The sequence below is a fragment of the Miscanthus floridulus genome, chromosome 16 (assembly GCF_019320115.1).
Source record: "Miscanthus floridulus cultivar M001 chromosome 16, ASM1932011v1, whole genome shotgun sequence".
Taxonomy (NCBI): Eukaryota; Viridiplantae; Streptophyta; class Magnoliopsida; order Poales; family Poaceae; genus Miscanthus; species Miscanthus floridulus.
Genome location: NC_089595.1, coordinates 118,424,749 through 118,451,736, shown reverse-complemented (window position 1 = coordinate 118,451,736; position 26,988 = coordinate 118,424,749).

Sequence of the window (26,988 nt, the reverse complement as noted above, 5' to 3'; positions counted from 1 at the left end):
CATAATTATTTCTTTACTGGAATCCATGAAAAGAAGCTTACCGATTTAGTAAAATTGAGACAGCGTAATGATGAATCGGTAGAAAGCTTTGTGCAAAGGCTAAGAGATGTAAAGAATAAGTGCTACAGTCTGGTGCTAGATGATCGGCAGCTTGCCGATCTGGCTTTCCAAGGGTTATTACCACATCTTAAAGACAGATATGCTTCTCAGGAGTTTGAAAGCCTCAGTCATCTTGTGCAAAGGATTTCTGATCAAGACACTAGGGTTTTTGAACCTAAAAAGAATTGGAGTAAAAAAGTATCATTTGTTGAAGAAGTAGGAGATTCTGATTCTGATGAAGAACCAGTTATCGGCTTAGCTGAGTGGGTTAAGAATAAAAGGCCGATATCTTGTCCCTTTGGTCAGAAAGAGCCAGAAAAGTTTACCTTTGATGTCACCAAGGCCGACAAGATATTTGATCTTCTGCTTCAAGAGGGCCAAATTAAGCTGTCACCTAATCATGTGATCCCATCGGCAGAAGAGTTGAAGAAAATCTTGTACTGCAAATGGCACAATGCGACTTCACACAGTACAAATGAGTGCAAGGTGTTCAGGCAACAGTTACAATCGGCTATTGAATCTGGAAGAATTAAGATTGGTACTTCCAAGGCCCAGAAGCCGATGAAAATTGATCAACACCCTTTTCCAGCAAATATGTTAGAGGCCAAAGGGAGGACCAAGGTATTGACGTCAGAGGCTACTGAGAAAAACGCATTAGTGGATCCCCAACATTGGATAACTACCGATGATGCAAAAAGTAAGGGTCTGCTGGGAGAAAGCAGTAGTTCCAAAAATCCTCGACCTGGCATTGTGATTACTCATCGAAGGCAGCAGGAGAGTTGGTGTCAGTGAAATGACCGATATCGACAACAGCAAGAAGAGAGACGTCGGGAAGAATGGCATCGGCATAAAGATCATTGGAGGTGCCCGTTTTTCATCCATTGCTGGGAAGAAGGTATTAAATTGCCAACTGTTGAAAATTGCCCTGAGTGCAATGGCTATTATGGGGTCAATCGGTCAGAAAGGAGGTTTCAACCTAGCAATCAGGGTTTATTTATCAATGAGCCGATCAGAGGCAGAGCATTAGTGCATGATCGGCTGGGGGGCAGACTTAGTGTACATGAGAGGCTTGGTAAACATGCTGGATATTTTCCAAGGAATCAAGAGGAGCTTGAGGAGATGGCAAACGCAAGAGTTCCTGATGAAGAAATATTCTATAGGGACCCTAATATACGCCGTGTAGAGTCAACTAGGACCTGTTAGCAGCCGGTTTGGAAAACCAAGTTTCCTCGATGGTGCCCGGAGGGTTTGACAAAGACGTAGAGAAGGAGGATGCAACATGAGCATCAGGAGGATTTATATCAAGAGGAAAATTCCTCCAATGAGAGGTCCGGTCATCAGCAGTGGCAGGTAAAACATAAAAATAAGGGTCCATCAGCAGATGTTAATATGGTATTCATGTTGCCAATGAAGTTTTTGGCACTATCTGATAATGAGGAAGAAGTTGTTCTCTCTGATCAAGTAGCTCAGTTGACACTAGATCCAATGATGGTTGTTTTTGAGAAACCTACCGATGATGAGAGACAGCATCTTAAGGCTTTGTTTGTGAAAGGCAGAGTTGATGGGCAGCCTGTATCTAAGATACTTATCGATGGAGGGGCTGCGATTAATATTATGCCTTATGTGATGTATCGGAAACTTGGTAAGGGAGATCAAGACTTGACCAAAACCGATATGATGCTGAAGGATTTTGAAGGCAATGTGTCACCGGCTAAAGGGGCAGTATGCGTTGAATTGACCATCGGCAGTAAAACCTTGCCGACGACGTTCTTTGTTATTAATGGCAAGGGTGCATATAATTTGCTTCTAGGGAGGGATTGGATTCATGCTAATTGTTGTGTTCCTTCTACAATGCATCAATGCCTCGTACAGTGGATTGGGGATAAGATTGAGGTTGTCCCTGGTGATTCTTCTTATATCATCGCATCGGCAGAATCAGATACTTATGAGCAAACTAAATGCATATCAGGAGAAATTTGGGAAAAAGAGTTTCTTAGAGTTGCTGATTATCAAATTCCACCGATCCAAGCAGTCGGTTCTGAAGAAGAGTTTTAATGGATAGGTTTGCCGATGATGGAAAATTAGGTCAAGGGTTTACATCGGCAGATGATTTAGTAGAAGTAGATATTGGTGATGGCGATAGGCCAAGGGCTACTTTTATTAGTGCTAAGTTAGATTCCAAGTGTAAGCAGCAAATAATTGATTTGTTAAAAGAGTATAAAGATTGTTTTGCTTGGGATTATACTGAGATGCCTGGATTAGACCGATCGGTAGTTGAACATCGGTTACCTATCAAATCTGGATTTCGGCCACATCAGCAGCCAGCGCGCCGATGCAACCCTAATATACTTCCTGATATTAAGGCCGAAATAACTAAATTAATTGAGGCAAAGTTTATTCGGCAGTGTCGATATGCAGAGTGGATCTCTAATGTGGTTCATGTTTATAAGAAAAATAGAAAACTTCGTGTTTGTATTGATTTCAGGAATCTCAACAAAGCCACACCGATGGATGGCTATCCAATGCCGATTACTGATTTGTTGATTGATGCTGTAGCCGGACATCAAATTATCAGTTTCATGGATGGTAATGTAGGTTACAATCAATTATTCATGGCTGAAGAAGATATTCCCAAGACTGCTTTTAGATGTCCAGGTCATGTGGGGTTGTTTGAGTGGATAGTTATGATGTTTGGTTTGAAAAATGCCGGCGCTACTTATCAGAGAGCTATGAACTTTATTTTTCATGAATACATCGGCACATTAGTGGAGATCTACATTGATGATGTAGTGATTAAGTCTGGAGATGTCACAAAACATTTAGCCGATCTACGAAAGATGCTGGAGTGCACAAGGAAGCATGGATTGAAGATGAATCCTAATAAATGTGCATTTGGCGTATCGGCAGGACAATTCTTGGGTTTTATGGTGCATTAGCGGGGCATCAAAATCAGTAGGAAGTCTATTGATGCGATTAACAAGGTGGTTGCTCCTGCCAATAAGATTGAATTGCAATCTTTGATCGGTAAGATTAATTTCATTAGAAGATTCATATCTAATCTGTCGGGTAAGATCAAGGCTTTCAGTCCACTACTTAAATTGAAAGCCGATCAGGAATTTGTATGGGGAGCTGAGCAGCAGTTAGCCCTCGATAAAATTAAGAAATATTTAACAAATCCTCTAGTGCTAGTTCCACCTCAACACGGGAAGCCTTTCAGGTTGTATTTGTCAACTGATGATACCGTTATCGGTTCAGCTCTTATTCAAGAATTTGAAGGGAAAGAACGTGTTATTTATTATTTGAGCAGAAGATTAGTGGATGCTGAGACAAGGTATTCGGCCATCGAAAAATTATGTATGTGCTTATACTTTTCTTGTGTCAAATTAAGACATTATTTGTTATCTGCCGAATGTACGATCATATGCAAAGACGATGTAGTCAAGTATATGCTGTCAATGCCGATATTAAGTGGTAGAATCGGCAAGTGGATTTTAGCATTATCAGAATTTGAACTACGCTACGAATCAACTAAGGCAGTTAAGGGGCAAGTTATGGCTGATTTTGTCACTCAGCATTGTAATACAGTGGACTCTCTGGAGGTTGCTCCCTAGACACTTTTCTTCGATGGGTCCACATGTGGTGAAGGAGCAGGTATCGGCATTGTGTTAATTTCACCTCAAGGAAGGAAGTATGAGTTTTCATTGCTGATTGTTGCTACGTCAACAAACAATTAGGCTGAATACCAAGCCTTGATAAAAGGGTTAGAATTACTGAAGGAGATACGTGCCGATGCTGTTGAAATCTTTGGTGATTCTATGCTAGTTATAAATCAATTGGCTAGAATTTATGAATGCCGAAGTGAAGTTTTGATTTCGTATTATGAAAGATGTTTACAATTGTTGAAAGGATTTAGAGATTTTCGTCTTGAACATATTTCTCGACTGCATAATGAGGAGGCTAATCGACTAGCTCAGCATGCTTCAGGGTATCAGCCTATTCAGGAAGTGCTAACATCGGCAGTCGATATTGATGACTGGAGAAAGGAGATTGTCAATTATTTAAAGGATCCATATAAAAAGGTTGAAAGACGTGTAAGGTTCCAAGCTACCAAGTATGTGCTCCTCGATGATGAATTATATTATCGAACTATAGATGGAGTTTTACTCAGATGTGTTAGCAGTGATGAATCGAAGAGCTTGATGGGTGAAATTCATGAAGGAGTGTGTGGGGCGTATCAATCGGCTTTCAAGATGAAGTGGATGATCAGAAGGAATGGATACTATTGGCCGACTATTCTTGAAGATTGTTTTAAATATTTTAAAGGATGTCAGGGGTGTCAAAAGTTTGGTAATATTCAAAGAGCGCCTGCATTGGCTATGAACCCTATAATCAAACCTTGGCCATTCCGGGGATGGGCTATCGATCTCATCGGTCAGATTTATTCGCCATCGAGCAAAGGACATAAATTTATTCTGGTTGCTACCGATTATTTCACAAAATGGGTTGAGGCAATTCCTTTAAAAAAGGTGACATCGGTTAATATGATTGATTTTGTGAAAGAGCATATTGTTTACCGATTTGGTATTCCTCAGACTATCACTACCGATCAGGGCACTGTGTTTACATCAGGAGAATTTGATGAGTTTGCTGTAGGTATGGGAATTAAAGTTTTAAATTCTTCTCTATATTATGCTCAAGCTAATGGTCAAGCTGAGGCTTCTAACAAAGGGATCATCAAACTCATTAAGCGCAAAATTGAAGAAAATCCTAGGAGGTGGCATACAGTATTAAATGAAGCCTTGTGGTCATATCGGATGTCATGTCATGGTGCAACCAAAGTAACGCCTTATCAGTTAGTATATGGACACGATGCAGTATTACCTTGGGAAATTAAAGTTGGCTCTAGGCGAATACGTTCTCAAAATCAGTTGACAGCCGATGATTATGATACTCTTATGAAGGATGAGTTGGAAGATGTGGCGGGTCATCGGTTAAGGGCTTTAGTTAGCATCGAAGAAAATAAGAAAAGAGTAGCCAGATGGTATGACAAGAAGGTGAAGGTAAAGGAGTTTGCCGATGGAGATCTGGTCTGGAAATTGATTTTACCGATTGGGACTAAAAGTTCAAAGTTTGGAAAGTGGTCTCCTAATTGGGAAGGTCCATATCGGATAAATCAGTCTATTCCTGGTAACGCATATATTCTAGAAACCCTCAAAGGGGTTGCGTTTCCCAGAGCATTAAATGGAAAATATTTAAAGAAATATTACCCTAGTATCTGGATGGATGCATAAAAGTATAAGTGCCGATAATAGGCCTATCGGCTAAAATTATGCAAGGATGTCAATGTCTCGTAAAGTGCCGATACAATAAACAAGATTACAAGTTTAACAAGGATTGGATAGCTAATATCGCACGTAGGCGAATCTGGTCGGCTTCCTCCATTTCTTTGATGTCGTCATCGGCAGCACCCTCCACAGGCTTGAGTTTTTTCTTCATGGCCAAAGCTTTGCGAGCCTAGATGTCTCTTTCTTGCTGAAGGGCCTTGATGGCATTGGGTAGCTAGCTTTCTTCTTGTTGAGCATGAGTTAAGGCTGCATCGACTTCTTTCAATTCAGCCAATAGAGCCATCTTCTTTGCCGATAAATCTAAGATTTTCTGCTTAAGTTCAGCGCCCGAAGTCTGCAAGTTGTCGATGCCCTTGTGCTTCTCATCGGCAATTTGTTTCAATTGTAGCATCTCTTCTTTGAGTTGAGCTTGAGCTGCTCTATCGGCAATACATTGAGCGGCCCGTTGATATTGCAGTTGGTGGCTTTCTAAATGGGCTGCTGGGAAGAGTACTTCTTCAACATCGGCAGGGACCTGGCCACGGATTGTTTTGAAAATTGCCTTTGCGGGGTCTGAGTCATCTACCAGTTGGGTGGTATCCTGCTATAGCAAGTTCAGGAGAGCTTCCAACTTGGACTTAATTTCTGCCGATATTGTTCCTAGTGCAAGGGAAGAACTTGTTTCCTCTCCATCATCGTCAGAAACGTCAATGGCAAAGGAAAATAGGCTGTTTGGGGAGTCTTGTTCCTGAGGAAAAGAAAAAGAGGTCAGTTAAGGATAAGTATGAACATTATAAATTGACTAGGTCAATCGGCTTACCTGTTTCAAGGCAATTTCCTGTGCTTGGCTGGAGGAAGCAGCCTGGAGTATGCTGTGTGGAGGATCGGCTGAGCTTGCCGATGGGATGTCTTCTGTGGCCTCATCGGTGGTTGGCCCTTGGGGTATGATGACCGATGGTATGTCCTGTACAGGAGGGTTAACTGCTTGCTCAGTTGCATCGATTGATTCTGGCCGGCTTGCAGACGTTGGGGCAGATGGGGGATCGGCATGGACTTCTATCGTTTTGGCTGTGCCTTGGCATCTGTTAAGGCTTTGCGCTTTGCTTGGACCTCAGCAGCGGTTGGCTAGGGGGCATCGGCACTTGTTGGTTGTGGAGCTCGAACATCTGGTACGCTTGCCAATGTACCCATTTGTTGCTGCAAAACGAGTGTAAGGTATGGTATTTATAGATAAAATGTAAAATTGAAGGAATACCTCTGAAGGTTTGTCGGAGGTAGTGGTGCTTGGTGTCGGAGGAATTGTCGATGACGATCCAGCAGAGGCTCTTACACCCTGATGATTAATGTTAATACAGTCTGTGATCGGCATGAGTAGAAATAAACAGGGTTGTTACCTTGAATGCCTTGATCAGGGTTGTAGCAGCAGCCAATGGAGTGGCCCTAGCTGTAGCCAACTTGGACTTGGAGGTGATGGTCTTGGCGCGGGTCTTCTGGTGAGTCAAAGCAGCTAAGGTGGGGGCGTTGTAGCCGATCGGTGATATCAGGGAAATAGGCTGAAGATTGAAGGGTTTCCCACTTATGCTCATAGATGGTGCTGGGTTGTTAACCTGTCACAAGAAAGTTAGTTACCGATATATGAAAGAAAAAAGCAGAAGAGAGTTAAAAGAAACTTACTGCGTCATTAGGAATGGCATATTCAGGGTCGATCATGTGCCGATATGAGTGAGCAGATGTTGCAAACAATTGTTCCTTCCACTCTCGCCACCATTGCTTATATGATTCGGTGATGAAAGATACTAGCGTCCAGTTGGATATATCGACATCTGTAGTATCGGCATCGGGGGAAAGTTGCACTACCCTGCTCCAATCTGTTCCGCAGGTGATTGTTTCTCTGGGTTTGATCACATCGGCAAAACAAAGTTTGATTGGCAGTTGCCCAAAAGCCAATTGACGGGATACTACCAATGGGTTGTAAAATTCATACGTGATATTGGTGTTTTTCCCACTACCGAATGTGTTTACTGGGATTGCCCTGGGAGTAATGATGGCCATCATGAGTTCATTATCCTGATTCAGAGTGTCATCGGCAAAGTTGAAAAGAAGGGGGAATCTGTTTTCTTCATCGATATAAGGTACCTAGGCCCTATGATCACGAGAAAGACCATTGTAGAAGCTTTGGAAGAATCTGCCGATCTGGTCTTCATTGGCCTCTATTCCAGGGAGGACAATTATGGCTTCACCAAAATTGAGGTGTGAGCGTGTTGCCGATTCCTCATCCCCAAGCACGTGGTCTTCAGCAATTTCTCGTGGGAATTGTTGGGCAAAGAAGTCCCATTGCAAACGCTTGTGCATATGGGCATTCAGCCACATGTTGATAAACCACCACGGGCCTCCTAAGTTACCGATGGGTTCGCCAAGCAAAAGTTTCTGAGACACTTGATGAAGAAGATGATAAGTGGAGCTCAGAAGGTATCGGCCAAGAGGGAACCTTACACCATTGGCCAAGAGTTCAGCCGTGGGGAGGAAGGCGTTGGTTGGTCCTACTGATCGACCACAGAAGATAAATTTTTCTAACCACATATTCAAGAATGTGGCATGTTCCCTCTGGTTAATTGTCCCGGTCTTCTGGCATTCTTGAATGTATCCCGTCCAACCGCCGATGTTGCGGGTATTCACCCTATATTCAGATTTTCTGCCATAGATGGAGCCTTCATCGGCAGTTGAAATATCCAAGCCAGTGAGCATGTGGACATCGGCAAGTGTGGGAGTAGCTGGGCCATGTCCAAACATAAAAGTGTTTGTTGTGTCTGACCAGAAGTAAGCAGCTGCAATCATCATTGACTCATTCTTTTGCATATCGGCAATAGATAGCCTAATGCATTGGTCTAGCTTCCGTTCTGCCCAGTATACTTGCATCGACCTATTGACCCTTAAGTACCAATCTTTCCACCCTTTGGTGGTTTTGGGCCAAGATCGGAATGTATCTTTCCATAAATTCAGAGAGAAATTTTGGGCTCTAAAGGGGATTCTATTGACTTCTGCATTAATCAGATCGGTTGGATCTGGGTTACCCATTGGTCCTAGGCATTGGACATGTGGCTGATCGCTTGGAACAACTAATTTGTTGCGCAGTTCCTAAGTTTAGAGAATCCAAAGAACAAAAGAAAAGAAAAATTACCGACTATATGAACTCGCAAAGACCAGAGGAATCGAGGTAAAAGGTAACGGAAGTGGAACGAACCACAGGGACGTCGAAGTTGATTGAATTATCTTGAGGTAGATGGGGGCACGAGCCGAAGACTCGAGGTTGATGCTGGAGAAAAGTTCTTGTTGTTTGAGGTCGCGCAGTTGTTCGTCGGAGTCGTTGCCGGAAAGAGAGAATGTCGAAGATTAGGGTCTGAGGGTAGAAGACGAGCGTTCCGGAGAAATCTATTTATAAGCCGCTTGGAGTAGGGGTATTTTGGACTTATCTCTATACCGCGCGCATGTAGGTCAAGGTGGTTCAGATGGATATGGTAACTGTTCGCACGATAATCAAGGGATTGTACAGATGATTTGATGGCAAGTAATCATGACTTGGAAGAGATATCGGTACAGGATATTCTAATTCTGAAAGTGGCGACATTATTATGTTAGGATCTTGCTGATGGATTATTGTTTCGGTATCTTAACCATAATCAAGATAAGAGTGGTTGGCAATTGTGCGATATTTACTGAGGAGCGTGAATTAGGATTGGATTTGATTAGATTTGATAACAGATCAAGTTTTGGCTTGAAGGATGAGTTACGGTAATTGGGCGAAGGCAAACATTATCTGGAGTAAATTTCGGAGCATTAATGATTTTATACTCTGAAATTGGGGGGCATGTGTTGACACCATTTTTTGCACGTGTCAAAATGATCAAAGTGGGCTAATCGGCAGAGGAAAGTTACTGTGTATGCTGACAGCCGATGAAAATCAGTTTGTAAAGATGGTTGCCGATGAATGGTGGTGATCGATGGAAAGGTTGATTTAGACTCAGGCGTTGTCGATAAGGTTGGAGATGTTATTGTCGATGCCGATGAAGGAAGGCTTGAAGACTACTGCCGATGAAACAGGGAGTATGCCGATGGAAAGGAGGATGGTGAGATTTCCATCGTAATTGAGGCAGACAGGGAAATAGATAGGAGTTGATTTCCTTTTCTATATTTGTTAGAGTATGATTCATGTAAGAGTCACGTGTTTCCTTAGATATGGGCTTGGTGTCCTAGTTGTGTTTGGTTGTGTCTCTTTAGATCAGGGTATAAATATGGAGTGAGGGGCAATGTAATAGAGATATCAATCAATATCAAAACCAATTTTTACTCTTATTTGCATCTACTTACTTTTCGGCGACTCCGTCAATTTGTATATTTTTTTCCTTTTACGAGTTCTCATTGATTCGGCAAGTTGCACAGCTTCAGTGCGACCTTCAGCGATTCTCGAGTTCCGCATGAGTACCTCTTGGCCGTGACTTCCGGGCGTATCGCTGTTGTCAGGACCAAAGTGCTCGTATCTTCATCCTTGTCGATTAACAGGTCAAATCGACTGGCACGCTTTGGATATCGATTCGGGTATTAGCCCTTTGTGTTTGCAGATCCACTTTTTGCATCAACACAAGTGCCAAGTTCAAGAGAAGATAAAGATATTTGTTAGAAGAGCTCAAAAGGAGTTTAGTCTTCCCATCAAGAAAGTGAGAAGCGACAATGGGACCGAATTCAAGAATACTCTAGTTGAGGTGTTTCTTGACGAAGAGGACATCAAGCATGAGTTTTCAACTCCATACACCCCTCAACAAAATAGTGTAGTAGAGAGGAAGAACCGTATATTCATTGACATGGTAAGGACAATGCTAGATGAGTATAAGACACCGAATATCTTTTGGTGTGATGCCGTCAACACCGCTTGCCATGTCATCAACCGCCTCTACCTACACAAGAAGTTGAAGAAAACTTCATATGAGCTTCTAACCGGTAACAAGCCTAAGGTGTCTTACTTTAGAGTATTTGGGTGCAAGTGTTTCATACTTAACAAGAAACCCAAAACCTCTAAGTTTGCACCTAAAGTTGATGAAGGTTTTCTTCTTAGTTATGGATCAAATGAGCATACCTACCATGTCTTCAATAAAACCTCCAGGAGAGTTGAGATTACGGTAGACGTGACATTTGATGAATCTAATGGCTCTCAAGTAGAGCAAGTTGATTCAAGTGTTGTAGGAAAGGAGGATCCACCACATGAAGCAATCAAGCAATCAAGCAATTGGTGATATTAGACCACAAGAAGATAAAGCCACCGAAGTGGAGATTCCTCAAGTTGCTGCTACACCAATTTCTACTGACGTACCTGATGCAGCAAACACCTGCTGCAACTCCAGATCATGGCAGTGCCACACTTCAGGGCGGTAGTGCCACACCTACACAGTCAGCAGCAGCTGATTCAACTCTAGCTCGTGGACAAAACCTACAACCCATATTTGAGCAAGATGTTGATGAAGATCCAGAAGATGAACAAGAGGTCATTGAGCATCCAAGGCCAAGGCAAACCATACAACGGGATCATCCCATTGACAACATCCTTAGGAGTCTTCGAAAGGGGGTAACAACTCGTTCATATTTAGCAAAATTTTGCCAATTTTACTCATTTGTTTTCTCTTTGGAGCCTCTTAAGGTAGAACAAGCACTTGGAGACCCGGATTGGGTGATGGTCATGCAAGAAGAGCTAAACAACTTTGAAAGAAACCAAGTGTGGACTTTGGTGGAACAACACAATACCAATGTCATTGGCACCAAGTGGGTCTTTTGCAACAAGCAAGATGAGAATGGAGTTGTGATAAGGAACAAGGCAAGGTTGGTTGCTCAAGGTTTTACTCAAGTAGAGGGCTTGGACTTTGAAGAAACATATGCACCGGTGACAAGACTTGAAGCAATTTGAATGCTTCTAGACTACGCCGCTCATCACAACTTCAAGCTATATCAAATGGATGTGAAGAGTGTATTTCTCAATGGCCCTATTCAAGAACTTGTCTATGTTGAGCAATCACCGGGCTTTGAAGATCACAAGTTTCCCAACCATGTCTACAAACTCCAAAAGGCACTTTTATAGGCTTAAGCAAGCACCAAGAGCATGGTATGAATGCCTTAAGGAATTCTTGCTTAAACAAGGCTTTGAAATAGGCAAAACCGATCCTACCCTTTTCACTCACAAAGTTGGCAAAGATATATTTGTGTGCCAAATATATGTCGATGACATAATATTTGGTAGTACTAATTATTCTTTTTGTGAGGAATTTAGTAGGATCATGACCAAGAGATTTGAGATGTCCATGATGGGTGAATTGAAGTTCTTCCTTGGATTTCAAATCAAGGAAGTGAAGGATGGAACTTTTATTAGCCAAACGAAGTACACCCATGATATGCTCAAGAAGTTTGACATGGTGAATGCCAAGCCTATCAAAACTCCCATGCCAACCAATGGACATCTAGATCTCAATGATGAAGAGAAAGCCATGGATACTAAGGTATATCGTTCCATGATCGGCTCTCTACTTTATTTATGTGCATCTAGGCCTGATATTATGCTTAGTGTGTGCATGTGTGCTAGATTTCAAGCTAACCCGAAAGAGTGTCACTTAGTGGCCATTAAGAGAATATTGAGATATTTAGTACACACTCCTAAACTTGGCTTATGGTATCCTAAGGGCTCTAGGTTTGATCTACTTGGGTATTCGGATTCTGATTACGCCGGTTGCAAAGTAGATCAAAAAGGCACCTCGGGGACATGTCAATTCCTTAGATGGTCTCTAGTGTCTTGGAGTTCTAAAAAGCAAAATTGTGTAGCCCTTTCCACCGCCAAGGCCGAGTATATTGCAGCCGGTGCATGTTATGCTCAACTACTTTGGATGAGGCAAACCCTTCAAGATTTTGGATGTCACTTCACTAAAATCCCACTCTTGTGTGACAACGAAAGTGCCATAAAGTTAGCCAACAATTCCGTAAGCCACTCAAGAACTAAGCACATAGACATCCGACATCATTTTTTGAGAGACCACGAAGCCAAAGGAGATATCAAAATTCACCATGTGAGCACCGAAAAGCAACTAGCCGATATCTTCACTAAGCCTCTTGATGAGTCAAGGTTTTGTGCTTTGCGTAGTGAGCTAAATATTCTTGATTATCATAACATGGTTTGAACTATAGCACACCTTGATTGATGAACTAGCTTGGATAGGAGAAACGAATTGCAAAAGTATAAATATTGTGCTTAAAATGTTTTATCATAAGAAACAAGTGCATTATGATAATTGTTTGTATTGATTATTTGTTGCTGATCATAGTGTGCTTGAGATATGTGTCCAGATCCTATATATATAGAGGTATTTAGTTAGTAGCTAAATTTATTGTACTGAGAAGTGCGATAGTGCCGCGCCTACCCTGCGGTAGTGCTGCACTTTGAATTTCAATCAAAATTCAGCCAATGACAACAGTTACCATGGGGGCCCATTTACTCTTCTTATTTCACCTAGCCCCAGGGTAACTCTCACCTCATTCTCACCTGCAGCCATCGCCTCTCTCTCTCTCTCCTTTCTCTCTCGCGCGCACACAGCGCCACCGCACCGATGCCCTACGCCGCTGCCACCTCCGGTAGTGCCACACCGTGCTGTTGGTCTTCCTCGTCGTCGCCAACAGCCGCTGTAGCTCATGGACAGAGCCATTTCATCTCTTTCCTCCTCAATCCACGAAAACCAAGGTGAAACCCTAAATCCTTCCCGATCTATGCAATGTGTCGATTCTAGTTGTCTTGGATGGTTGATTGGAAGGTATATAGTAGTTTGGATGGTTTATTGAGGATTGATCGAAGTAGAAATCGTGATTCATCTTTGGAACCAAACTAACTGCTGCGGTAGTGCAGCACCCTCAGTGCGGCAGTGCCGCACCTCTATGGCAAAGATGGCAATGCTACACTCTTGGTTTGATGGTTGACTCACTTTATCTATTTCACTCAGAGCCTAATGCTAAGATTCATGATTACTAGGCTTTCTCTCAATCATATCTAGATGAATCGATGACATAGACATGCATATACTTTCTAAGATTGTATAGTGGGCTGGGAGTTAAATTATGAAGTAAGTTCAGTAGACAAGAAGATGCAAAGTGCAATCTTGGTGAAACAGCTAGTGCGGCTCTGCCGTACATCTGGGGGCAATACCTCATCAGCTACTTCTCTCGCTTGCACGTTGACTCTTCTTGATTACTTAACTTGCTTTATAGGGTAACTCCTACTCTCCATTTGTACAATTTCTCATTTTGGTCTATGTTTTTGCGTAGATGGTCTCCGGAGATGATGATGACCGAAGGGGGAAGAGGAAGATGATAGAGCCCTAGGATAAGCAGATGCCTCATTGTGGTCATGGTAGGACCACAGGGGTCAGCAACAGTGCAGCAGGTAGAGATATTGCCAGAAATAGGGGGAGGAGAGATCAGATGATCCAGGAGGAGGAGAACCTAGAGAGGGCTGGCCACACCATTCCTCCAGGTGCTTGCTCAGATACTTCACCTTATCTTGAGGAGTTTGATAGGAGCTACATCAGAGAGTATTCTGAGGATGTGGTTATGAGGCATCCTGTTGACACACGTGCTCATCCCATGCTCAACTATGCGGAAAAGCTGAAGATGGTGGAGGAAGCACGTGAGAACAATCCCTATGAGCAGCCAAAGGATTTGAAGATTGACTACATGTTTTGAAATGAGTTTCATTCCAACTTCTATGCATCTACGAACTTCAACTCCAAGAAATCCAAGGTTGTGAAGATGCAATATGTTGATTGGGAGGAGATGAAGGCAAAGAATGAGCCAGAATTTAATAAGGTGATCAAGGCTTGTGAGTTGTTTGGCCTCACTGATATTATGAGCTTAAGATATAATTGGAATGAGGAAGTGCTAGCCTAGTTCTATGCCACTTTCTTTTATAGTATCTACACTGATGAGATTCGCTGGATGACTGAGGGACGACATTATAGAGTTGATTTTGTGACTTTCAGCCAGATCCTTGGTTTTGGAGAGGAGGAGCAGGGTTTCACTTACATTCATGATGAGGCTAGAGCTGAGATTTGTGACATTGCATATATGTGGATTGATAGGAGAAGTGTAGATGGGAAGGTCAGTGGCCTGAAGAGCTATTATTACATTCTAAACAATTTGATCAGGCACACTATCAATCCCAAGGATGGAGCAGCTTCTGATCTTAATGGATATGTGAGGAATGTGCTTGCTAGATTTTCTCCTGGAGGTGACAGGTTTAATGTCCCTTGCTTCATGTGGTGTGAGCTGAGGAACATCATAGAGGATGGGAGAAAGGGGATACCCTATGCCCCCTATCTCATGTTTATGATTGAGAGGGTCTCTGGCTATAGATTTTAGAAAGCTAGTCTTCACACTGTCTACAAAATTAAGAAGACCCAAGGGGCAGGTGCTAGCAGGGCAGTGAGACACTCTCCATCAATTGTGGATGTGCCTGTGTCATCCCGCTCTAGGCCTCGCAAGGAAAAGAAGATGGAGAAATTTGGGAAGTGGATCAAGGCCATCTTCACCACATGCACTTATGCAGCGAGGACCGCATATTAGGACCGGTTGGAGAATCATGAAGCCAACCGGGAGGCTAGAGAGCGTGCAGGGCTGCCACCTCTTTCTCCAGTTCAGTCACCGCCAAGGTTTGATGACCTCCCTAGTCTTTCTAAGATAGATTTAGAGGATGTGGAGGAGGAGGAGCAGGAGTAGCTAGAGCTTGATCCTCATATGAATTTGAGGTCCATCTTGTAGTCCATGAGGAGGAGCACTAGGCGTGAGCGCCACACTTCGACCACTCATCGCCAAGGGAAGGCGATGGTGTTTTCTTGTTCCTCCTCCGACGACGACGATGATGATGGTGGAGAAGAGGATGTTGTAGGTGCTAGTGGAACTACTGGTGGGGATGATGTTGATTGGGACACCATCCAAGAGGATGAGGAGTGAGTGTTGGTCTTTCTTCTTTTCTTCTCTTTTTGGTGCTTTATGTCAAAGGGGAGAAAATTAGAGGTGTCAACAACTTTTTTCACTTTTTTCGACGCCATGGAGAGGAGGCTGCTGTGGCTAGAGTCCTGTTCATATATGTTTAGAGTAGTCTTCGTTAGGTGAGAGTTTGAGAGTCCATTAGACACTCTATTTATGTAATAATGCTACTTAAGTACCTTTTATATGTGTGGGATATGGACATATATTAATCTATGATGTCGCTTGTGATATAATTGTGCTAGAATGTATATCTTTATATGTAACATATGTTGTATGGTGTATGTTCCGATCTATGCTATTACAGCAAGTGTGGCAGTGTCACACTCTGGTGCAGCAATGCCGCACCCAGCTACAACAGCAAACCATGTTGTGCATAAACTGTCATTTGCATCATGTTTTACATACCTAACACAGTATGCAGCACCCCATAGGAGCATGGATGTAGGGGGAGCCCCATCACTTTCACTAAAATGTGAATCTTGGCTTCTTATGCCAATTTGAGAATTCAATTCTCTATTCACATACTTAGGGAGAGGCTCTATACCCATGGCTCAAAAATCTTAGTATTTATTTCATATCTTTTCTAAGCTCTAATTGGGTTGTCATCAATCACAAAAAAGGGGGAGATTGAAAGTGCAATCAAGCCCTAATTGTGGGTTTTGGTGACAATGACCACGCAATTAGAGAACTAATGAGATTTATCGAGATGACAAGCAGGGAATTCATGTTCAATGATGCTACATGAAATAGAGGAGCCCCCAATTACAAATGTAGATGGCTTCAAACTCAAATGAGGTTTAAATTCTTTTATATTTTGAATTTGAGTATAGAAAAAGTCATACTATAAAGGGGGACACAATGCTTAAGCTAATATGTGCTACCAAGTGCTCAAACATACACATGCATCCTCAGATTCATAGCCAAGACAGTCTACACTTCACTCTTACACTTGTTGTCTTGCGTGGTGCGGCACTGTCGCACTTGAAGAGAGGCACTGCCATAGTGTGGCACTACCGCACTTGAGCCACAGCACTGCCATGACTTTAGTGACCGTTGGGGGCTGGGGGGTATTTATACCATTCCCCTTCCTTCCCAATGGTACTCTGCCTCTTCTTCCTCACTTCAGCATGCCCAAAATAGAGCAGGAGCTCTCTCTCCCTCCATTGTTGACCTCAAGCCCCCAAGCAAATCCATTGATTTCTCCATCAATCCTTGAGGGAAAAGGGTCCAAAACTCGATTAGAGAGCAGATCCATTTATTCCCCAACTCTAAAGAGCACTTAGTTCACGTTTTGGCTAGCGATTGTGTTTGTTACTCTTGGAGCTTGGCTCCTAGCCGGCTAGAGCATCGCCCGTGGAGCTTGCCAACTTGTATGGTAGCCCTAGGAGGTTTGTAACCATATCTTGAAGTTAGTAAACTCACCCCTCATCTCAAGAGTTAAGTCTCTTGATTTGAGAATGAGGAAGGGTTGGAAAGCCCTAAGCCTTAGTGGCTAACCTCAACAACATGGAGGTAGGCAAGCCTTGGTGGCGAGCCGAACCACGGGATAAATCATTGTGTCACTTGTGCTTGATTTACATTACTTGCATGACATATTGTGGTTGTGGTGATTTCTAGGTTTTCTAGTCGATCAACTTGTGTGTGGTGTTCCTACCACCTCTAGCTCTTGATATGCGATTGTCATACCTACAATAAGCTAGGAAATTTCTCCGATCTAAGTTTTTGTTCATGGATTTTGAATAGTTACTCGAAGTTGTCTACAGGTGCGGCAGTGCCGTTGTTCTGACCCAGCAGTGCCGTAGTCCAACAGTGCCGCCCTCCAGAGCGGCAGTGCTGCAGGGTGAATTTGATAAAAGTTTGAGTGTTTATTTCGACAGGCCTATTCACCCCCCTCTAGGCCAACTAGAGATCCTACACCATCCTCTATCATAGTTCTAAACTCGGCCAGCTACCGGACGAATGATAGACGACATCGGGATGACAGTGAGGAGCCAGGGTGTCAACGGTGGGAGAAGAGGCCGCCGGTGAGGTGCATTGGCACAGGGAGGGGGAGGCTCACTATGCCCTACCACCTCCCGCTTCGATGTAATGATTGATCTATTGTTTTATTGTTCTGATTGTTTGATGTAATGATTTATCTATTGTTTGCGGGTAGAGGTTGTTGATGTGTGATATGGAGGACTACGACAATAAGGAGGACAATAGTCGACTAGAACAATAAGAAGTAGGACATTAGTAAGGACAGTAGGAAATATGGATGTATTGGATGGATTTTTCTGGCCATTCTTGTGTTCTTGAGAATGTTGGTTTTGCCCCTAAGGGCATATGCCCCCATGTGCATCACCATTGGATGCACATGGGGATGTGTGCAGCAGTAGTAGGGTATATGTTCTAGTTATCCAGAGGCCATGTAGAACTTCATCAGCTTGCCTGCTTTCCTAGACAGCAAACAAGCCAAAATAAAAAAAGTGCTACATTGCCTTGCCTAAGCTGCACTAGGCGCATAACAAGATATGGGGCAATCATCAAGCATAACAAACGTGTATAAAAACCAGGTGCAATTCAGAAAGACAAAGAGAAACCATGTATAGAAAACCCAGAACTAGTGTGTAGAGTCAATAACCCCTCCTTGAGCCACCTCTTCTAGTAGCATTGATGCAACTTCAACACCAAGATCCTCCTGAGAAGTCAGCTCAGGCTTCTCAGATTTCTTATTTATTTCGTCAACACTAGGATAGCTTAGAGTGACATCCGTAGAGAGTAGGCAACCCATGGTTAATTCTACCAATTTAACATAATTCCAACCAACCAATTCTTATTGATGTTAGCTATAGCCTCGAAGGAATTCATCCTAAAAGAAATTTTCCACACAACAAATTCCTTAGAGCAAGCCATTTGGCCTTAACACCTTCAAGCCAAATTGATATGGGGTCATCCACCCTCACAAAGACGCCAAACAATATGAATGGCTCGAGGAGGTAGCCAATCCCTGTAGTCGTGCCTAGTGCCCATAGAGCATCTCTAGCAGCTCCCTAATGAGACCTCTCATCCCTATAAAACTATCATATTGGGGAAGATGAGGTTGTTTTCTTGCTCCAGCAGCACCCCAATAGTATCCTTTTTTGGTGGTCACCAAAAAACTATCCTAGAAAAAGGGGGTACAAGAACAACACTGCCCAAACCTTGGGCCAATCTCAGCAGCCCAAGCACAAGCCCACAGAGGATATCGCACATGGAGAGATACCCAAGCTTCCATTCCGCCCTTAGGTATGCTATAACCTAGGACAATTTCAATAGCCCAAGCACAAGCCCACACAGGATATCCCATAGGGAGAGATACCTAACCTTCCATTCCCCCTCACGTATGCTAATTAATGATGCTAGATTAGTCCTATTTGTATTGACAGTTCTTGTCTTCCTTGATTATTGTTGTTCTTCTATTGCTGAAAATTGAGTCATCTCTATTAGGGGATCCCACACAGGGAAAGATACCCAAGCTTCCATTCCCCGCCTCAAGCACTTATATTCCCCCTTAGGTAGAGGATATCCCATAAGGAGAGATACCCAAGCTTCTATTACCCCCTCAAGTATGATATAACCTAGGGACAATCCTAGCAACCCAAGCACAAGCCCATAGAGGATATCCCACAACGAGTGATACCTAAGCTTCCATTCCCCTTTAGATATGCTAATTAATGATGTTAAATTAGTCCAATCTATGATTGTCTGTTCTCATATCCCTTGGTTATTGTTGTTCTATTGCTGAATACAAAGTCATCTCTATTGGGTGAGCCCACACAAGGAGACACCCCAAGCTTTCATTCCCCATCAAGTTTCCATTCCCCCTCAAGTAGAGGATATCCCATAGAGAGAGATACCTAAGCTTCCATTCCCCACTCAATCCTCTCCCCCTAGGTATGCTATAACCTTGGGACAATCTCAATAGCCCAAGAACAAGCCCACAGAGGATATCCCACCAGGAGATATACCCAAGCTTCCACCCCCCTCAAGTATACTAATTAATGATGCTAAATTAGTCCTATCTGTGATTGTATGTTCTCATCTCCCTTGGTTTATTCTTCTATTGTTGAATATTGAGTCATCTGTATTGCGGGAGCCCACATAGGGAGAGATACCCAAGCTTCCATTCCACCCTCAAGCTTCCATTTCCACCTCAGGTAGAGGATATCCCATAAGGGAGAAACACTCAAGCTTCCATTCCCTCCTCAGATATGATATAACCTTGGGACAATCTCAGTAGCCCAAGCACAATCCTACAGAGGATACCCCACGAGGAGAGATACCCAAGCTTCCATTGCCCATTAGGTATACTAATTAATGATGATAAATTAGTCCTATCTGTGATTGTTTGTTCTCATCTCCCTTGGTTATTGATGTTCTTCTATTGCTGAATATTGAGTCACCTCTGTTGGGGAGCCCATGTAGTATATGGGCCAAGACTCCCCCTTGAAGGGAACTCTATGGCATGTGAAATCCACCCCCACAAAGAGGCCACTTGTAAATAACCATTGCCTATATATAGTGCCCAAGGACATGAGGGCAAGGGGCTCTCTCCCTCCCACTCACTATCATTTACTCTCAGACTGTAGCTTCTGCTGTCTCTCCTCTCTACTCCCCCCTTTACTTGTTTGGGATTCTCAATCCCAACAATACCTAATAGAATCTAAATATAATCTAGGCTTGCTATTGCTGTGATTTCCATTATTTCCTTTGCTTGCCACCCAAAGTTCTTCTTGTTAGTGTTGGCCAATCAATTGTTTGTTTTTAGTATTCTGCTAGTAGTTCCAATGGGACGTACTCTATTTGATAGCCCTCCCCCTCTTAGTATTGACCTTTCTTATGATATATAAATCTAAGACGTCGATGCTATGTATGTACTTCATCAAGTATTATGACTGTGTTGAACAACCACTATGTTCAAATCAGTGGCTTCACCCATGCACATAGAGACATTGATGTCTTTCCTTTGAATTTTAATAATATATAGCAGCGGTTACCAAGATGCCTCAGTGATTCGGCAACCCACACTGTCTGAGTTAGAATAGAAAATAATAATGAACACAGAGCTTTTTTGTTTATGGGAAATTTAGTGCTAGATTTGAAGAACATATTCACGGGACTAGTAGGCTCTGGGTATATAGTATATCTTGGTGCAGGGCTCTATGGAGAATTGACACCAGTGCTCATCGATATCCCTACAAGTAATGAACCTATTGATATTATACTCTGAATATATTTCAATTGAAACTAAGTGGAAAACCCGAGGATGCTGCAGTGGTAATAGCTGCAAATATTACATTCAGTGATATGAGGAGGATATTGCGTCTAGAGGAACATGGCTATATGAGTAGATACCTTATTTCTATTTCACATCTGCCGCACCCAAAAAGAAGTTGCATCTTGATTTAGTTATGTTATCCACAAGAGCAGTGGTGTTTCAAAGCCATGGATAGTCATTGACATATAGCTTGCATTGATGGCCAAAACTTGACAGTTTGTGGGCCGTTGATTTTGGTGTACACATGTTGGTTTTGGTTTCCCTTGCTTTGCGAATTGTATTTTGGGCCATGTCAATGTCATCGTTGTGTCATAATGTCATTTTGTTTATTCTGGCCTCAGACATAATGTGTTTTGAGAAGTTGTTTTCTAAGACTATTTGGCTGATAACATGTTTGATTTCAAAGAATGACCTATATGATTATGTTCTTTTGTGCAAGATCATGGTGGAAGAAAGGATCATAAATTAGTAACCACGCAATGCAAATCAGATTAAACATAAGGAATTGTTCCATTTGCGAGAACCATACTAATGGGAAGAATAATAGCACAACATTATTTATATGTACACTACTACACTCGACCTTTCACAGCCACGTCATAACCCCCATCACAGTCCAATTTCGGCATCGATAGTAAGCTATCAGCAGTGATGATCATAGCCCTCACCATTGCTATATGAGACCATCTGCGGTGTACACTAACACCGCCGCATTGGCTTATGACCCGTTCGTGCTAAGGTCCTTACTTCCATCGCATTGGAGCACGACCCGCCTATGTGGGTATGCACTAACACCGCCGCATGGCTTATAATCCGTACATGATAAGATTCTTATTCCGTCGCATTGGAGCATGACCCGCCTGTGTGAGGCGAACATCATCGTCGCTTAAGTGTATGAACCATCTGGTCATAGGGCATGTTCACCATCGCGTTGTAGTACGATCTGCTTGTGATGATCCTTTAGTCGATGTCAAGTTACTAAATGATTCAGCGGTGATACACTATTGACCCCTGCCGCATCAGACGAATAGTGGTGGTGATGGCAGTCTGCTTCACCAATGGTGAGTGGTACGGCGGTGATGACAAAACAACCAATGGCCCTTACATCCGACGGTGATAGAATTGCATCTGGTTTTCACAATGTATTTACTAATTCAACTGGGCCTTAATAACTTACTGAACACACACCATACAGATATAATCATTACACATCATTCATCATGCCCACAACGAAGAGTACTTGTTATAATAACAATGCTCGACACTAACATAACAACTATGTCAACTGATGAATTAACACAAGCGGTACAATGATAGCACAATAAAGGTTCTGCTCTCTACAGACTTACATAACTAAGACAAGGTAGATGTGCTCTGCTCCTTTAGATTGGCACTCCTTGATTAGCTTGGCAGCCAATGCACTATGGAACCCCTCTTGTTCCTCCCATAACCATTGTAGGAAAATCGTTCAAAAGCACTTACACTCCAAAACCTGCACAATGCAAAGCTTTACTGCTCTGAACAAAATTGGACTATATATATAGACTTAAAATAACTTCCTACCTGAACAAAGATATGTCCTAACAACAAAATACAGCATATGCACCTTCACTGCTCTGCTAATGACTCCATGAACAAGGGAACATAAGGCAGATAGTGAGGTCCATTCAAATAAGTACTCTAGGTACTTCTAGGATAGTGGACGACCCAGGCAGGGAGGACATGAACTTTTCTATGGCTCATGTCATATGCCATCAGTGTTCTGTCCTCCCCAATAAGGAAAAACAAATTCTATAATAGGTGAACTACAATCACTCTATAGTCTGCATTGGCTTCCTCGAAACCGAGTTGAATATTGTTCAGTCCAAATAGCTACAACGTGTTCACTGTAGGCTTCAATGTCCATTTACTAGTACCATAGTCTTCAAGGATCCAGATTGTAAGGTCAGACCTATTGAAAATATCAGCAATACATAGACACAACTGACCCTAATCTCCATGAATGGACATTGCAGGACCTGGTGGCCTAAGAATTTTTCTCCATGTTTTTCCCTCCATATCAACAGCAACTATCTGGGACACCTCCAGCATGTGCATAAAACCATTAAGAAACACAACTCCTGAAAATTTGCATACTAGAATATCCTCTCCCCATTCAGATTCTTTACACATCCATGCTCTAGTTTTGGATGTGTAGATGCTGACAACTAACACCCCACACGACCATACCCACAGTTCTACCACATGGAAGTGCAAGAAGATTGTGGGATCGAACCCCAAGCGAGCTGAACCATAACAAAGGTTGCTATGCAGCAGTACCATTGATTTGCTAGTCATCGGATTACAGACAACATAGCGAAGCCCAACGCACCAGCAGAGGAAGAGGCCTCTGCAGCAATCTAAGATGATGAAATCGTGAATAGGGAAGGGCAAGAAGGAAAAGAAGGGGTATTCATCGGTGAAGCTAGCGAATAGGAGTTTGTCTTTCCAGTTGCCATACATGAATCCGGTGACAAACTAGGGCAGCTCCTTATGGTACTCGAATTTGGAGATGTGGCGGTACCAGGAGCAACACACACACTTGCAGCTGCATAAGGTGCGAGCGATGAGGTGGCGGAGGATAAGGACCAAGACTTCGTCTGTTAGGATGTCTACTTCGTTCCTTTTGTTGGTGGCCTCCTCCTCCATCTTGACTAGGATCTGGTGGAGCAAGGCTAGTGATGGAAGCAGCAGCGCTGTCGCCTAAATCAAAGTAGGAGCGCCTATGGGGATGTGCTCATTAGCTCCTTAATGATCAGATGGAAGCTTGATTCGTACTTCGATGAGATAAGAGGGGAATAAAAATCCAAGAAATTAACATGGATAAGGGAAGTATGAGAAAGCATTACCCTTGCCTTTGGATCTTACAGCAGTGAGCTCGAGCGGCCATGGCGGTGATGAGTACTAGCCTGGTCATCAGTGGATCTATGTGGGAGTGCAAGTGAGGCGTACCGGCGCGGAGGACTAGCTTGTCGATAGTGAGTGGTGGCTTGCACACCGATGAGTAGGTGAGGAATAGCAGCATTTGAGGAGGAGACAGACAAATTGGCTAGGTGGTTAGCAATCTTTGTAAGCTAACTACAAAGTAGGACTTGCGGGAACAGACATTTTTGCCAAAATTTCTAAAAACATGTGGGAGTCTCGTGTTGGCTTGCAAATTTTGATGATATCAACGGTGAAGGCGACCGACGGTGGTGATTGGGTCTTGAAGAAGATGGTACATAGCACTTAATGACAGACGTGTCATACAGAAATGGAACGTTGGAAAGGAACAAAAATATTATGAACATTATTTTTGCAGGTTACATCAAGAAGATGTTAGCAGCAAAAGGCGAATAGCGGCGGTGATACAATTTTTTCAACGACACTTATATCCGACGGTGATAGAATAAAGGTACTGATCTGTATAATAACAATGGACATAATAACAAAGCCATACCATATGGTGGTTTGCACATACAAAGCAACACTCCACCGGCATCTCAATGAGGTAACAACGTTCAAAATCAACAAAAGACATTCTTTTTCGATTAACTCTGTTACAATTTTCATTCACCAGACGTACAATAACAAGGATCTATCAGCAACTACAGTTATGATGATAAAAACCTTGGCCCTATTCTTCAGCAAAACTTCAATAGTACTTTTCAGTGAATGAATAGTGTTTTATCTCACAACAAATCAGCATAAGCATCAGCATAAGCCAAATTTCAGCGATGAGCATAGGTTTATCCCCGCACTCAGCGATGGACATCTCATGAAGCATAGAAGCTAGACGAAGGTGTAACTAAATGCCATAGGGTCAGAACCATGGCAAGCATTGTTGTTCAAGTCGGTGTTAGAGTACGGGTCTCCGGTGGCTCAGGTGAACTCAAGAACACAAGAATCACAGAGAGGACGCAACGGTTTATCTTGTTTTGGGCCAATCGGTGCCCTACATCCAGTAGCTGATGATCCTTATACTCAAAAGCACCCAAAATCGGGGGGTTATAATAGGGTTGTAGGGAGATTTGGTAGGGGGTTAGCTCAGTGCTAATCCTAGGGTTGCCTCACCACCAGTGGAGCCTTTCCCTCATCGGAGAGGAGCAAGACAATGGGGTGTGGTGGAGGAGCTCTCGGCGCCCCTCTCTAGGGTGCCTTGCTCTCGATGCTGAGCCGAGGGTAAGGAATAGAATGGAATGATCTTTTGATGATCGTCCCATGTCCCCTCTGTCCCCCTGTCCTAGGTTCGACCTTATCCCTTATAGAACGAGATAGGTCAATACATGGCGGTTTGGGCGAACGAGTCTACGGTTTACATGCGTTGGAGTCTAGGAAGGCCTTACAGTGACGCGCTGTGGATCATGGTGGTGTAGTGCAGCCAAAGAAGCCTTGGGCATCGTTTGGCTGCTCTGTTCTAACACTCTGCGTGTCAGGCTATGTCGGCTTGGACTTGCCTCCCCTAGGTGGACCCTCTAAAGTCTTCTTGGCGGTGAAGGAGGTCAACTCCAGGGGCTGACATGTGGGCCCAAGATCCTCTGAGCCCCTAGAGGCTATGGGGAAGCTTTGTCTTCTTGTGTCACACCCCATGCGTGACCTTATCGAGAAAGTGGCCGGCAATGCCATGCCCAAGGGGCAGCGCCAGGGAGCCCCTGAGCCTCGATAGCTCAGGGCATGTCTTCTTACGCCTGGGCCTTGGCTAGCATTGTAACAGAACCGACCAATTTATAAGAGCACAAGTACAAAAGCAATCACCGGAGTGATCAAACTGTCATACTTGAACCCATATAAACCCGGTAGTCAACTGAAACCACGAAGGATTTCAAACCAACTTGCATACAACCAAGATCACAGTAATTCAACATAACAAGCCACATGTTACATCCATTTCACAAGTAGTTCATAAGTACCTCATACATCAGAGTACACATAGTTATTACAAAACGAGTTCACAAATAGCGGAAGCAAGGTAGTTTGACACCATCACACACACTTAGTTCAAATACAAGCTAGTTCCATAGTCATATCTAGCAAAAGCAGTAAGAGAAGATAACATAGATGATCATGCCCATGATCTAGTCTTCATCCACCGCAGGGTGGAGACAATACTTGCAGTAGCCGTTATAGAGCATGTCATCTGCAACAAGGGGGAATAAACCCTGAGTATGAGAAGGTACTCAGCTAGACTTACCCGTCGTAAACTAGAAATAAATGACACCAAGGAGTATGCAAGGCTTTATCGATGGATCTTGCTTGACAACCATTTTGCATAAAAGCTTTAGTGATAAGCGAGCATAATTTGATTTATGAGTAAGCAGCAAGTTAACAATATTAACCTATCAACTAGATTAGCACCTGTACTAGAGCAAGCAATTGCTTAACTCCAAACATTAGTAACCATATCTGGTATAATGTTGTATCATCATCATCATCGATTTAACCATCAAGTTCAATTAAGTGCATCTACGTTGCCGCTGCTCAGTCAAGTTCTCACTATCCAGGAGAGACGGCGATTCGAATCGATTCCTATCCAGCTAGAGGGGTATTCCTAACACAAACCTAGGCATACCGCGCGAAGGTAGCCTTAGGTCACCTTTGGTACATCTTAGGAATCGCGGCTCTGAGCAGCGCCGCACCCTCAGGGAGTCCACTCTGCCAGGTGGTCAATCTCACCTCGGACTTACGCCAATAGCTCCCCACACATCCTTACTACCGCCAGGGTGCGCACTTTCACTTCTCGGTCTTCTGGCCTGAGTTGAGCTACTTGGCTTCGCGGTCGTAACGAGTTATCCGGCCAACTAAGTGATAGGCATGCGTTCAACATGACATGAGGACATACAGCGAATCGGTCCTTAACCGACACAGATGGGGATAGATCCACACCCAAGACCTCCTTACCTTGTTGCTTCTCTATCGACATCCCGCCCGGTCACAAATCATTATTAACACATGGTTATTCTCCACGATAGTAAATATAGCCAACCGTGACCAGACATTCTCCTAACATGCATGGCTAAGCTTTGATTCGCTCCTGGACCTAAATAGGATTCAGGGTACGTATACTGGCCAAGGAATAGATATATATGCAACAAGTATTCGCATCCAATTCCTATCACTTAATGCATCAATAAATAAAGATACTCAAAGTAACCATTTTTAAAACATAGGAGACTTAGAATGCTC